The sequence below is a fragment of the Oncorhynchus clarkii genome, chromosome 16 (assembly GCF_045791955.1).
Source record: "Oncorhynchus clarkii lewisi isolate Uvic-CL-2024 chromosome 16, UVic_Ocla_1.0, whole genome shotgun sequence".
Lineage (NCBI taxonomy): Eukaryota > Metazoa > Chordata > Actinopteri > Salmoniformes > Salmonidae > Oncorhynchus > Oncorhynchus clarkii.
The window spans coordinates 75,420,764-75,435,724 of NC_092162.1; the positions used below are offsets into that span (position 1 = coordinate 75,420,764).

The window sequence follows — 14,961 nt, forward strand, 5'->3', positions numbered from 1 at the left end:
CATGGTGGAGGCAATGTGATGGTCATGGGGTGCTTTGGTGGTGGTAAAGTGGGAGATTTGTACAGGGTAAAAGGGATCTTAAAGAAGGAAGGCTATCACTCCATTTTGCAATGCCATGCCATACCCTGTGGACGGAGCCAATTTGGAGCCAATTGGAGCCAATTTCCTCCTACAACAGGACAATGACCCAAAGCACAGCTCCAAACTATGCAAGAACTATTTAGGGAAGAAGCAGTCAGCTTGTATTCTGTCTATAATGGAGTGGCCAGCACAGTCACCGGATCTCAACTCTATTGAGCTGTTGTGGGAGCAGCTTGAACGTATGGTACATAAGAAGTGCCCATCAAGCCAATCCAACTTGTGGGAGGTGCCTCAGGAAGCATGGGGTGAAATCTCTTCAGATTAGCTCAACAAATTGACAACTTGAATGCCAAAGGGCTCGAACTAGGGACCCTCTCTGCACACATCGACAACTGACGAAGCATCGTTACCCATCTCGCCCCTTGCAGAGCAAGGGGGACAACTACTTCAAAGTCTCAGAGAGTGACGTCACCGATTGAAATGCTATTAGCGCGCACCCCGCTAACTAGCTAGCCATTTCACATCAGTTACATAACATAGGCCTACCCCAGCCAAACCTGGGCCAATTGTGCACCAACCTATGGGGACTCCCAATGTGGTGCAGCCTGGATTCGAACCAGGTACGCCGTTTGTACTGAGATGCGCCACTCAGGAGCCCAATAGTTGCTGTCAATGGCTGGTCTGGAGTTCCTCTGAAATGTACAATTATATTTCACATGATAAGAAAACTACAGTCATGACTTCACAAAAAAATCTATTTACACAGAAAAACGAGGCCATTACGTTCAAGTAGATCGTTTTATTTTCATTTACCTCGTCCTCTATTGCCCATGTGGGTAGCTACTTCCTGAGATTTGATTGATGGAACAATCCAGCCAATGTTTAGGCGAATGTGTTTTTGACAGATGGAAATGATTGATCAGGAGTTAAAGCTCCTGCCCCCAGATCAAATACATTTTTTAATTGCAAATCTCTTTCTACAAACTTACTAAACTTTCTAAAAACATTTTTTAGAATCTCTTGGTAACGTGACAATAGTGACAGAACTCCAAGCGTGTGCAGCTTCAAAATCTGCAAGTGTATTTTTGATTAACATCAGAATATTCATACACGTAAATGGACTTGTAATAATTCTGAAAATAAATTATGCAAAGCTTATTGAATGTATTCAAATGTCAAATTACTTCGTTTTATGGCTTTTGTTAAATCTTTCACTCCTCATGATACAAGCTTGAAAAATACAATTACACTCGAATCATAGTTGCAACCACAAATCTAAATATGCGATCAGGAAATTCAAAATACAAAACTCATGTAGTTCTGTAATCATTATAATATAATATTATTATATACCTTCTACGTGGCAGGCTGCTCTCATCTGTCTGCACCATGTGTTCTCCCAAGGGCTCATGTACTCTCCCAAGGGCTCATGTACTCTCCCAAGGGCTCATGTACTCTCCCAAGGGCTCGGTTCTAGTCCCTCTCCTCTTCTCTCTATAGACCAAGTCACTGGTCATATCCTCACATGGTCTCTCCTATCACTGCTATGAGGATGGACCTCTCCTCTCTATAGACCAAGTCACTCAGCTCTGTCATATCCTCACATGGTCTCTCCTATCACTGCTATGAGGATGAACCTCTCCTCTTCTCTTCTCTCTCCTATCACTGCTATGAGGATGGACCTCTCCTCTTCTCTCTATAGACCAAGTCACTCAGCTCCGCCTAATCCTCACATGGTCTCTCCTATCACTGCTATTTGGATGACACTCAACTACTTTTCTCCTTCCCCCTTCTGACACCCAGGTGGCCTGGCAGAGGTCTCAGCTTGGACGTTGGCCAGCCACCTCAAGGTCAACAAGACGGAGCAACTCTTCCTCCCAGGGAAGACCGGCCCTCTCCAAGACCTCTCCATCACGGTTGACAGCTCCACATTGTCCTCCTCCCAGAGTGCAAAGAACCTTCGTGTGGCCCTGGACAACACCCTGTAGTTCTCTGCAAACATCAAGCCAGTGACCCGCTCCTGCAGATTCATTCTCTACGACATCTGTAGAGTACGACCCTACCTCACATAGGAAGAGGAACATCCGTAGAGTACGACCCTACCTCACACAGGAAGAGGAACATCCATAGAGGTCGACCCTACCTCACACAGGAACCAGTCCTGTCTGGACTCCTGCAACTCGCTGTTGGCTTGGCATCCCGCTTGTGCCATCAAAACTCTGCAGATTATCCAGAATGCCGTAGCCCGCCTGGTGTTCAACCTTCCCAAGTTCTTTCATGTCACCCCACTCCTCCGCACTCTCCACTGGCTTCCAGGTAGGTGAACCTTTGCCCCCAGTCTGAGGTTCTGAATGCTCTGGAGCAGGTTTTCATCAAGGACCTCTCGGTACTTTGCTCCATTCATCTTTCCCTTGATCCTGACTAGTCTCCCAGTCTCTGCACTGAAACACATCCCGACAGCATGATGCTGCCACCACCATGCTTCACCGTAGGGATGGTACCAGGTTTCCTCCAGACGTGACGCTTCGCATTCAGGCCAAATAATTCAATCTTGGTTTCATCAGACCAGAGAATCTTGTTTCTCATGGTCATAGTCCTTTAGGTGCCTTTTGGCAAACACCAAGCGGGCTGTCATGTGCCTTTTACTGAGGAATGGCTTCTGTCTGGTCACTCTACCATAAAGGCCTGATTGGTGGAGTGCTGCAGAGTTGGTTGTCCTTCTGGAAGGTTCTCCCATCTCCACAGAAGATCTCTGTTACCATCGGGTTTTTGGTCACCTCCTTTCTGGTTTTATTTTTAATGATCTAAAAACCTGTTTTCACTTTGTCATTATGGGTTGTTGTGATGTCATTATGGGTTGTTGTGATGTCATTATGGGTTATTGTGATGTCATTATGGGTTGCTGTGATGTCATTATGGATTATTGTGATGTCATTATGGGTTATTGTGATGTCATTATGGGTTATTGTGATGTCATTATGGGTTATTGTGATGTCATTATGGGTTATTGTGTGTAGATTGATGTGAAACAAATATTTTATCATTTTTAGAATAAGGCTGTAATTTAACAAAATGTAGAAAAAGTCAAGGGGTCTGAAAACTTTCAGAATGCTCTGTATATAGTAATAATAACATAATATTTAATAAGTTGATGTTTCCAGATCGTGTGTGGCTAGCAGAGTGTACTCCAGTCTATGTCCAGTACTTTGTCAAGTTCTTCATCATCGGAGTGACTGTGTTGGTGGTGGCTGTACCTGAGGGCCTGCCGCTCGCTGTCACCATATCACTGGCCTACTCTGTCAAGGTACGTGAGGATGGGTGTGTATGTTTGGGTAAACGTGTACTTGTTTGTTAGAGATCTGAGAGGGTAGGAATAACAGTAGCAGGTATCAAGCAATATGTTGGAGCTTCCAAATGGCCAATCACTGACACCATCACTAACAGCTGTCCAATCAGATCTTCACAGTTATGTAGGGCATATGGGGCAATTTGGGATTGGGCAAACCCACACAACAACATACTTCAGTTTACTATAGTACTATATGTAGAATTCTGAGGTTAACTGTCGTATTCTGTAGAGTCCTTCACACTGTAGAATCCCTCGACGGTGTAGTGCTTCCACTGCCTTCAGAAAGCATTCATACCCCTTACGTCTTCCAATATTTTGTTGTGTTACAGCCTGAATTTAAAATGGTTTCAATTGATAATTTTTTTCTCTCACCCATCTACACATAATACCCAATAATGACGAAGTGAAAATATGTTTTCAGACTTTTTTGCAAATCTATTGAAAATTAATCTCATTTACATAAGTATTCACACCCCTGATTCGGTAATTTGTAGAAGCACTTGGCAGCGATTACAGATGTGAGTCTTTCTGGGTACGTTTCTAAGAGCTTTCCACACCTGGATGGTGCATGATTTGCACATTATTCTTTAAAAAATTCTTCAAGCTCTGTCAAATTAGTTGTTGATCATTGCTAGGCAACCGTTTTCAGGTCTTGCCATAGATTTTCAAGCAGATTTAAGTCTAAACTGTAACTCGTGAACATGCACTGCCTTCTTGGTAAGCAACTCCAGCGTAGATTTGGTGTTTTACATTTTTTTATTTTAAATTTTATTTAACCTTTATTTAACTAGGCAAGTCAGTTAAAACAAAATCTTATTTACAATGACGGCCTACCCAGGCCAAACCCGGACGACACTGGGCCAATTGTGAGCCGCCCTATTGGACTACCAATCACGCACGGCTGGTTGTGATACAGCCTGGAATCAAACCAGGACCTGTAGTGATGCCTCAATCACTGAGATGCAGTGCCTTAGACCGCTGCGCGTCTCGGGAGCCCTTTTAAAGTCCCTATTCGCCTCATGGTGAAATCCCTGAGCGGTTTCCTTCCTCTCAACTGAGCTAGGAAGGACGTCTGTATCTTTGTAGTGACTGGGTGTATTGATACACCATCCAAAGTGTAATAATAACTTCACCATGCTCAAAGGGATATTCAATGTCTGCTACTTTATTTTCACCCATCTACCAATCGGTGCCATCCTTTTCGAGGCATTGGTAAACCTCCATGGTATTTGTGGTTGAGTCTGTGTTTTAAATTCACTGATTGACTGAGGGACTTTACAGATAATTGTATGTGTGGGGTACAGAGATGAGAAAGTAATTCAAAAATCATGTTAAACTATTAGAGTCAAAGTTAGTTATATGACTTGTTACACACATTTTTACTCCGGAACTTATTTAGGATTGCCAACACAAAGGGGTTGAATACTTTTTGACTCAATACATTTCAGCGTTTGATTTTTTTATTCATTAGTAAAAAAATTGAAAAACATAATTCCACTTTATCATTGTGGGGTATTGTGTGTAGGCTAGTTACACAAAACAAATAATTGAATCCATTTTGAATTCAGGCTGTAACCCAACAAAATGTGGCGTCCATTTTAAATTCAGGTTGTAGTGTGGAATAACAATACTATCTGAAAGCAATGTACTATATAATGTTGTTGTATATTGTCGAATTCTACACATAAGTATCCCTCAACCGCCGTGAAACGTCTTTAAAAAAACAAAACAATTACCAGTATTTTCATCTGTTTCACGCCGTTTGTACAAAACCAAAAGTAAAAGATGCAAAAACTAAACTTAAGCATGGGAAGCATAGAAATAGAGCACATAGAACATATCTACCGCTTCTTAGACTGGCTTTCAATGAGAATGACAGATCTATGTACATTTGGTCGGAACACCCAAAAAGTTATATTGCAGCTTTCAATGTATTTCCATTGTGGTCTTAGTTCAAACATGTTGAACATTTACAGGTAACCCACATGAAAAAATACTCTAGAATAATATTGCCTAAATACTGTAGTATTACTATATTTACAGTGCATTCAGAAAGTATTCAGACCCCTTGACCTTTTCCACATTTTGTTACGTTACAACCTTATTCTAAAATGTATTAAATTACTTTTTTTCCCCCTCATGAATCTACACACAATACCCTATAATGACAAAGCAATAACAGGTTACAGAGATTTATTACAAATTAAAAACTGAAATATCACATTTACAAGTATTCAGACCCTTTACTCAGTACTTTGTTGAAGGCCTTTATGGTAGTTTGGCCAGACAGAAGCCGCTCCTCAGTAAAAGGCACATGACAGCCCGATTGGAGTTTGCCAAAAGGCACCTAAATAATTTTTTCACCTTTTTTTTAACTAGGCAAGTCAGTTAAGAACAAATTCTTATTTTCAATGACGGCCTAGGAACAGTGGGTTAACTGCCTGTTCAGGGGCAGAACAACAGATTTGTACCTTGTCAACTCGGGGGTTTGAACTTGCAGCCTTCCGGTTACTAGTCCAACGCTCTAACCACTAGACTACCCTGTCTGCTGTACCCAAAATTACAACCAACTAATTGCAGCAGTGCTGCAAAAAATGGAAGAGGGACAGGGGGAAAAAGTAAGGAACTTGTCTGTCGGCCCTGCATTAAAGACCAAAATTGGTTGAATAAAATTGTGATAAGTAAAAAAGTATACCACTTTCATTTAAGGACCAGTAAATCGACAGTCGTGTCAAAGTCGTTGGGAGAGATTTCTGACGTACTAATTCCATGGCACATGTTTTATGAAGTGATACGCAAAATGACGCCGGATTCAAAACATAGAATTATTCTATTTAAATGATCATACACAATTCTTGCAACCAATATAATGTTATTTATATGTGGGGATACAATCTTCCCAGCCCTGCAGATTTTGCTGCGAGGAGGCAGATTCATTAGATCATTTATTTTGATAGTGTCCATATGTAGCTTGTTTTTGGTCGGAGGTTCAGGAATGGCTGAAGAATTGCAACATTTACCTGAAGCTAACCCTGCAGATAGCACAACTGGGTGATTTGAAAAATCATAGTGAATCGATCAATAATTTAATAATACTTTTTTTTTTTACAATCTGTGGAAACAATGAGAATAGAAAGGTTCAGAACTTTTGTGAAACATCACAGCACAGTTGAAAAATACATGACAAATAGAAATTCAATATAGATGGTGTTGAGAGATAGATGGGAGGGGTTGAGTGGAGCTGAAGGTTGGGACTGGGATGGTGTAGGAGGACATCTGTAATAGATGGGAGAGGTTGAGGGTAGAGGAAGGACATCAGTAATAGATGAGAGAGGTTGAGGGTAGAGGAAGGACATCAGTAATAGATGAGAGAGGTTGAGGGTAGAGGAAGGACATCAGTAATAGATGGGAGAGGTTGAGGAAGGACATCAGTAATAGATGAGAGAGGTTGAGGGTAGAGGAAGGACATCAGTAATAGATGGGAGAGGTTGAGGAAGGACATCAGTAATAGATGAGAGAGGTTGAGGGTAGAGGAAGGACATCAGTAATAGATGGGAGAGGGTAGAGGAAGGACATCAGTAATAAATGGGAGAGATTGAGGGTAGAGGAAGGACATCAGTAATAGATGGGAGAGGTTGAGGAAGGACATCAGTAATAGATGGGAGAGGTTGAGGAAGGACATCAGTAATAGATGGGAGAGGTTGAGGAAGGACATCAGTAATAGATGGGAGAGGTTGAGGAAGGACATCAGTAATAGATGGGAGAGGTTGAGGGTAGAGGAAGGACATCAGTAATAGATGGGAGAGGTTGAGGAAGGACATCAGTAATACATGGGAGAGGTTGAGGAAGGACATCAGTAATAGATGGGAGAGGTTGAGGAAGGACATCAGTAATAGATGGGAGAGGTTGAGGAAGGACATCAGTAATAGATGGGAGAGGTTGAGGAAGGACATCAGTAATAGATGGTTGAGGGTAGAGGAAGGACATCAGTAATAGATGGGAGAGGTTGAGGAAGGACATCAGTAATAGATGGGAGAGGTTGAGGGTAGAGGAAGGACATCAGTAATAGACGGGAGAGGTTGAGGAAGGACATCAGTAATAGATGAGAGAGGTTGAGGGTAGAGGAAGGACATCAGTAATAGATGAGAGAGGTTGAGGGTAGAGGAAGGACATCAGTAGGACATCAGGAGGGGTTGAATGGAGCTGAAGGATGGGACTGGATGGTGTTCAGAGATAGATGGGAGGGGTTGAGGGGAGCTGAAGGTTGGGACTGGATGGTGTTCAGAGATAGATGGGAGGGGTTTAATGGAGCTGAAGGTTGGGACTGGATGGTGTAGAGATAGATGGGAGGGATTGAATGGAGCTGAAGGATGGGACTGGATGGTGTTCAGAGATAGATGGGAGGGGTTGAATGGAGCTGAAGGATGGGACTGGATGGTGTTAAGAGATACATGGGAGGGGTTGAGGGGAGCTGGAGGTTGGGACTGGATGGTGTAAGAGATAGATGGGAGGGGTTTAATGGAGCTGAAGGTTGGGACTGGATGGTGTAGAGATAGATGGGAGGGGTTGAATGGAGCTGAAGGATGGGACTGGATGGTGTTCAGAGATAGATGGGAGGGGTTGAGGGGAGCTGAAGGTTGGGACTGGATGGTGCAAGAGATAGATGGGAGGGGTTTAATGGAGCTGAAGGTTGGGACTGGATGGTGTAGGGATAGATGGGAGGGGTTGAATGGAGCTGAAGGATGGGACTGGATGGTGTTCAGAGATAGATGGGAGGGGTTGAGGGGAGCTGAAGGTTGGGACTGGATGGTGTTCAGAGATAGATGGGAGGGGTTGAATGAAGCTGAAGGATGGGACTGGATGGTGTTCAGAGATAGATTTTAGGGGAGCTGAAGGTTGGGACTAATAATAACAAATAACAACAAGATAACTAATGTAATAATAATGTCCATAAAACGTCTATGGGTTAAGAACTTTTGTGAAAGAGCCCAGTTTAAAACATCAGTAATAGATGAGAGAGGTTGAGGGTAGAGGAAGGACATCAGTAATAGATGGTTGAGGGTAGAGGAAGGACATCAGTAATAGATGAGAGAGGTTGAGGGTAGAGGAAGGACATCAGTAGTAGATGGGAGAGGTTGAGGGTAGAGGAAGGACATCAGTAATAGATGAGAGAGGTTGAGGGTAGAGGAAGGACATCAGTAATAGATGGGAGAGGTTGAGGGTAGAGGAAGGACATCAGTAATAGATGGGAGAGGTTGAGGAAGGACATCAGTAATAGATGGTTGAGGGTAGAGGAAGGACATCAGTAATAGATGGTTGAGGGTAGAGGAAGGACATCAGTAATAGATGGTTGAGGGTAGAGGAAAGACATCAGTAATAGATGAGAGAGGTTGAGGGTAGAGGAAGGACATCAGTAGTAGATGGGAGAGGTTGAGGGTAGAGGAAGGACATCAGTAATAGATGGGAGAGGTTGAGGGTAGAGGAAGGACATCAGTAGTAGATGGGAGAGGTTGAGGGTAGAGGAAGGACATCAGTAGTAGATGGGAGAGGTTGAGGGTAGAGGAAGGACATCTGTAATAGATGGGAGAGGTTGAGGGTAGAGGAAGGACATCAGTAATAGATGAGAGAGGTTGAGGGTAGAGGAAGGACATCAGTAATAGATGAGAGAGGTTGAGGGTATAGGAAGGACATCAGTAATAGATGGGAGAGGTTGAGGAAGGACATCAGTAATAGATGAGAGAGGTTGAGGGTAGAGGAAGGACATCAGTAATAGATGGGAGAGGTTGAGGAAGGACATCAGTAATAGATGAGAGAGGTTGAGGGTAGAGGAAGGACATCAGTAATAGATGGGAGAGGGTAGAGGAAGGACATCAGTAATAGATGGGAGAGGTTGAGGGTAGAGGAAGGACATCAGTAATAGATGGGAGAGGTTGAGGAAGGACATCAGTAATAGATGGGAGAGGGTAGAGGAAGGACATCAGTAATAGATGGGAGAGGTTGAGGAAGGACATCAGTAATAGATGGGAGAGGTTGAGGAAGGACATCAGTAATAGATGGGAGAGGTTGAGGAAGGACATCAGTAATAGATGGGAGAGGTTGAGGAAGGACATCAGTAATAGATGGGAGAGGTTGAGGGTAGAGGAAGGACATCAGTAATAGATGGGAGAGGTTGAGGAAGGACATCAGTAATACATGGGAGAGGTTGAGGAAGGACATCAGTAATAGATGGGAGAGGTTGAGGAAGGACATCAGTAATAGATGGGAGAGGTTGAGGAAGGACATCAGTAATAGATGGGAGAGGTTGAGGAAGGACATCAGTAATAGATGGTTGAGGGTAGAGGAAGGACATCAGTAATAGATGGGAGAGGTTGAGGGTAGAGGAAGGACATCAGTAATAGATGGTTGAGGGTAGAGGAAGGACATCAGTAATAGATGGGAGAGGTTGAGGGTAGAGGAAGGACATCAGTAATAGATGGGAGAGGTTGAGGGTAGAGGAAGGACATCAGTAATAGATGGTTGAGGGTAGAGGAAGGACATCAGTAATAGATGGGAGAGGCTGAGGGTAGAGGAAGGACATCAGTAATAGATGGTTGAGGGTAGAGGAAGGACATCAGTAATAGATGGGAGAGGTTGAGGGTAGAGGAAGGACATCAGTAATAGACGGGAGAGGTTGAGGAAGGACATCAGTAATAGATGGGAGAGGTTGAGGGTAGAGGAAGGACATCAGTAATAGACGGGAGAGGTTGAGGAAGGACATCAGTAATAGATGAGAGAGGTTGAGGGTAGAGGAAGGACATCAGTAATAGATGAGAGAGGTTGAGGGTAGAGGAAGGACATCAGTAATAGATGGCAGAGGTTGAGGAAGGACAGGAGTAAAAACAAACAACATATAACTATTGTAAAATATACTGTGTCCATAAAATGGAAATAGTACGTAGAAGCTGGAAGTAGAACCAAAGTTTACAGAAACTTTTCAACCACTCCACAAATTCTTGTTAACAACCTATGGTTTTGGCAAGTCGGTTAGGACATCTAGTTTGTGCATGACACAAGTAATTTTTCCAACAATTGTTTACAGACAGCTTATTTCACTGTATCACAATTCCAGTGGGTCAGACGTTTACATTCACTAAGTTGACTGTGCCTTTAAACAGCTTGGAAAATTCCAGAAAATGATCTCATGGCTTTAGAAGCTTCTGAAAGGCTAATTGACATCATTTGAGTCAATTGGAGGTGTACCTGTGGATGTATTTCAAGGTCTACCTTCAAACTCAGTGCCTTTTGTCTTGACATCATGGGAAAATCAAAATAAATCAGCCAAGACCTCAGAAAAAAAATTGTGGACCTCCACAAGTCTGGTTCATCCTTGGGAGCAATTTCCAAACGCCTGAAGGTACCACGTTGATCTGTACAAACAATAGTACGCAAGTATAAACACCATGGGACCACGCAGCCGTCACACCGCTCAGGAAGGTGACGTGTTCTGTCTCCTAGAGATGAACGTATTTTGGTGCGAAATGTGCAAATCAATCCCAGAACAACAGCTAAGGACCTTGTGAAGATGCTGGAGGAAACATGTACAAAAGTATCTATATCCACAGTAAAACGAGTCCTATATCGACATAACCTGAAAGGCCGCTCAGCAAGGAAGAGGACATGTTGTGGGGGTGCTTTGCTGCAGGAGGGACTGGTGCACTTCACAAAATAAATGGCATCATGAGAAGGAAATTGTTGTGGATATATTGAAGCAGCATCTCAAGACAGGAAGTTAAAGCTTAGTTGCAAATGGGTCTTCCAAATGGACAATGACCCCAAGCATACTTCCAAAGTTGTGGCAAAATGGCTTAAGGCCATCAAAGTCAAGGTATTGGAGTGGCCATCACAAAGACCTAAATCCTATAGAAAATTTGTGGGCAGAATGTGTGAGCAAGGAGGCCTACAAACCTGACTCAATTACACCAGCTCTGTCAAGAGGAATGGGCCCCAAAAAAAAGTTTTATTTATTTATTTCACCTTTATTTAACCAGGTAGGCTAGTTGAGAACAAGTTCTCATTTACAACTGCGACCTGGCCAAGATAAAGCATAGCAGTGTGAACAGACAGCACAGAGTTACACATGGAGTAAACAATTAACAAGTCAATAACACAGTAGAAAAAAAGAGAGTCTATATACATTGTGTGCAAAAGGCATGAGGAGGTAGGCGAATAATTCAAATTTTGCTGATTAACACTGGAGTGATAAATGGTCATGTACAGGTAGAGATACTGGTGTGCAAAAGAGCAGAAAAGTAAAATAAATATAAACAGTATGGGGATGAGGTAGGTAAAAATGGGTGGGCTATTTACCGATAGACTATGTACAGCTGCAGCGATCGGTTTGCTGCTCAGATAGCAGATGTTTGAAGTTGGTGAGGGAGATAAAAGTCTCCAACTTCAGCGATTTTTGCAATTCGTTCCAGTCACAGGCAGCAGAGAACTGGAACGAAAGGCGGCCAAATGAGGTGTTGGCTTTAGGGATGATCAGTGAGATACACCTGCTGGAGCGCGTGCTACGGGTGGGTGTTGCCATCGTGACCAGTGAACTGAGATAAGGCGGAGCTTTACCTAGCATGGACTTGTAGATGACCTGGAGCCAGTGGGTCTGGCGACGAATATGTAGCGAGGGCCAGCCGACTAGAGCATACAGGTCGCAGTGGTGGGTGGTATAAGGTGCTTTAGTAACAAAACGGATGGCACTGTGATAAACTGCATCCAGTTTGCTGAGTAGAGTATTGGAAGCTATTTTGTAGATGACATCGCCGAAGTCGAGGATCGGTAGGATAGTCAGTTTTACTAGGGTAAGTTTGGCGACGTGAGTGAAGGAGGCTTTGTTGCGGAATAGAAAGCCGACTCTAGATTTGATTTTAGATTGGAGATGTTTGATATGAGTCTGGAAGGAGAGTTTACAGTCTAGCCAGACACCTAGGTACTTATAGATGTCCACATATTCTAGGTCGGAACCATCCAGGGTGGTGATGCTAGTCGGGCATGTGGGTGTAGGCAGCGAACGGTTGAAAAGCATGCATTTGGTTTTACTAGCGTTTAAGAGCAGTTGGAGGCCACGGAAGGAGTGTTGTATGGCATTGAAGCTCGTTTGGAGGTTAGATAGCACAGTGTCCAAGGAAGGGCCGGAAGTATACAGAATGGTGTCGTCTGCGTAGAGGTGGATCAGGGAATCACCCGCAGCAAGTGCAACATCATTGATATATACAGAGAAAAGAGTCGGCCCGAGAATTGAACCTTGTGGCACCCCCAGAGAGACTTCCAGAGGACCGGATAACATGCCCTCTGATTTGACACACTGAACTCTGTCTGCAAAGTAGTTGGTGAACTAGGCAAGGCAGTCATTAGAAAAACCGAGGCTACTGAGTCTGCCGATAAGAATATGGTGATTGACAGAGTCGAAAGCCTTGGCCAGGTCGATGAAGACGGCTGCACAGTAGAATTTGAGATGGTCAGTGACCTGTTTGTTGACTTGGCTTTCGAAGACCTTAGATAGATAGGCAGGGCAGGATGGATATAGGTCTGTAACAGTTTGGGTCCAGGGTGTCTCCCCCTTTGAAGAGGGGGATGACTGCGGCAGCTTTCCAATCCTTGGGGATCTCAGACGATATGAAAGAGAGGTTGAACAGGCTGGTAATAGGGGTTGCGACAATGGCGGCGGATAGTTTCAGAAATAGAGGGTCCAGATTGTCAAGCCCAGCTAATTTGTTTTGCAGCTCTTTCAGAACATCTGCTATCTGGATTTGGGTAAAGGAGAACCTGGAGAGGGTTGGGCGAGTAGCTGCGGGGGGTGGGGGGGGCGGAGCTGTTGGCCGAGGTTGGAGTAGCCAGGAGGAAGGCATGGCCAGCCGTTGAGAAATGCTTGTTGAAGTTTTCGATAATCATGGATTTATCGGTGGTGACCGTGTTACCTAGCCTCAGTGCAGTGGGCAGCTGGGAGGAGGTGCTCTTGTTCTCCATGGACTTTACAGTGTCCCAGAACTTTTTGGAGTTAGAGCTACAGGATGCAAATTTCTGCCTGAAGAAGCTGGCCTTTGCTTTCCTGACTGACTGCGTGTATTGGTTCCTGACTTCCCTGAACAGTTGCATATCGCGGAGACTATTCGATGCTATTGCAGTCCGCCACAGGATGTTTTTGTGCTGGTCGAGGGCAGTCAGGTCTGGGGTGAACCAAGGGCTATATCTGTTCTTAGTTCTGCATTTTTTGAACGGAGCATGCTTATCTAAAATGGTGAGGAAGTTACTTTTAAAGAATGACCAGGCATCCTCGACTGACGGGATGAGGTCAATATCCTTCCAGGATACTCGGGCCAGGTCGATTAGAAAGGCCTGCTCGCAGAAGTGTTTTAGGGAGCGTTTGACAGTGATGAGCAGATACAGGCAATGAGGCAGTGATCGCTGAGATCCTGGTTGAAGACAGCGGAGGTGTATTTGGAGGGCCAGTTGGTCAGGATGACGTCTATGAGGGTGCCCTTGTTTACAGATTTAGGGTTGTACCTGGTGGGTTCCTTGGTGATTTGTGTGAGATTGAGGGCATCTAGCTTAGATTGTAGGACTGCCGGGGTGTTATGCATATCCCAGTTTAGGTCACCTAACAAAACAAACTCTGAAGCTAGATGGGGGGCAATCAATTCACAAATGGTGTCCAGGGCACAGTTGGGAGCTGAGGGGGGTCGGTAGCAGGCGGCAACAGTGAGAGACTTATTTCTGGAGAGATTAATTTTTAAAATTAGAAGTTCAAACTGTTTGGGTATGGACCTGGAAAGTATGACATTACTTTGCAGGCTATCTCTGCAGTAGACTGCAACTCCTCCCCCTTTGGCAGTTCTATCTTGACGGAAAATGTTATAGTTGGGTGTGGAAATCTCAGAATTTTTGGTGGCCTTCCTAAGCCAGGATTCAGACACAGCAAGGAAATCAGGGTTGGCAGAGTGTGCTAAAGCAGTGAGTAAAACAAACTTAGGGAGGAGGCTTCTGATGTTGACATGCATGAAACCAAGGCTTTTTCAATCACAGAAGTCAACAAATGAGGGTGCCTGGGGACATGCAGTGCCTGGGTTTACCTCCACATCACCCGCGGAACAGAGGAGGAGTAGGATGAGGGTGCGGCTAAAGACTATCAAAACTGGTCGCCTAGAGCGTTGGGGACAAAGAATAAAAGGAGCAGATTTCTGGGCATGGTAGAATATATTCAGGGCATAATGCGCAGACAGGGGTATGGTGGGGTGCGGGTACAGCGGAGGTAAGCCCAGGCACTGGGTGATGATAGGAAAGGTTGTATTTCTGGACATGCTGGTTGTAATGGGTGAGGTCATCGCATGTGTGGGAGGTGGGACAAAGGAGGTATCAGAGGTATGAAGAGTGGAACTAGGGGGTCTATTGTAAACTAAAACAATGATAACTAACCTGAACAACAGTATACAAGGCATATTGACATTTGAGAGAGACATACAGCGAGGCATAAAGTAATCACAGGTGTTGATTGGGAG

At 44.1% G+C, this 14,961-nt stretch overlaps 1 pseudogene; it reads left to right on the top strand.

Moving 5' to 3' along the window:
- LOC139367804 (plasma membrane calcium-transporting ATPase 3-like) overlaps positions 1 to 14,961 on the top strand; it is a 146,251-nt pseudogene that overhangs the window by 74,131 nt on the left and 57,159 nt on the right.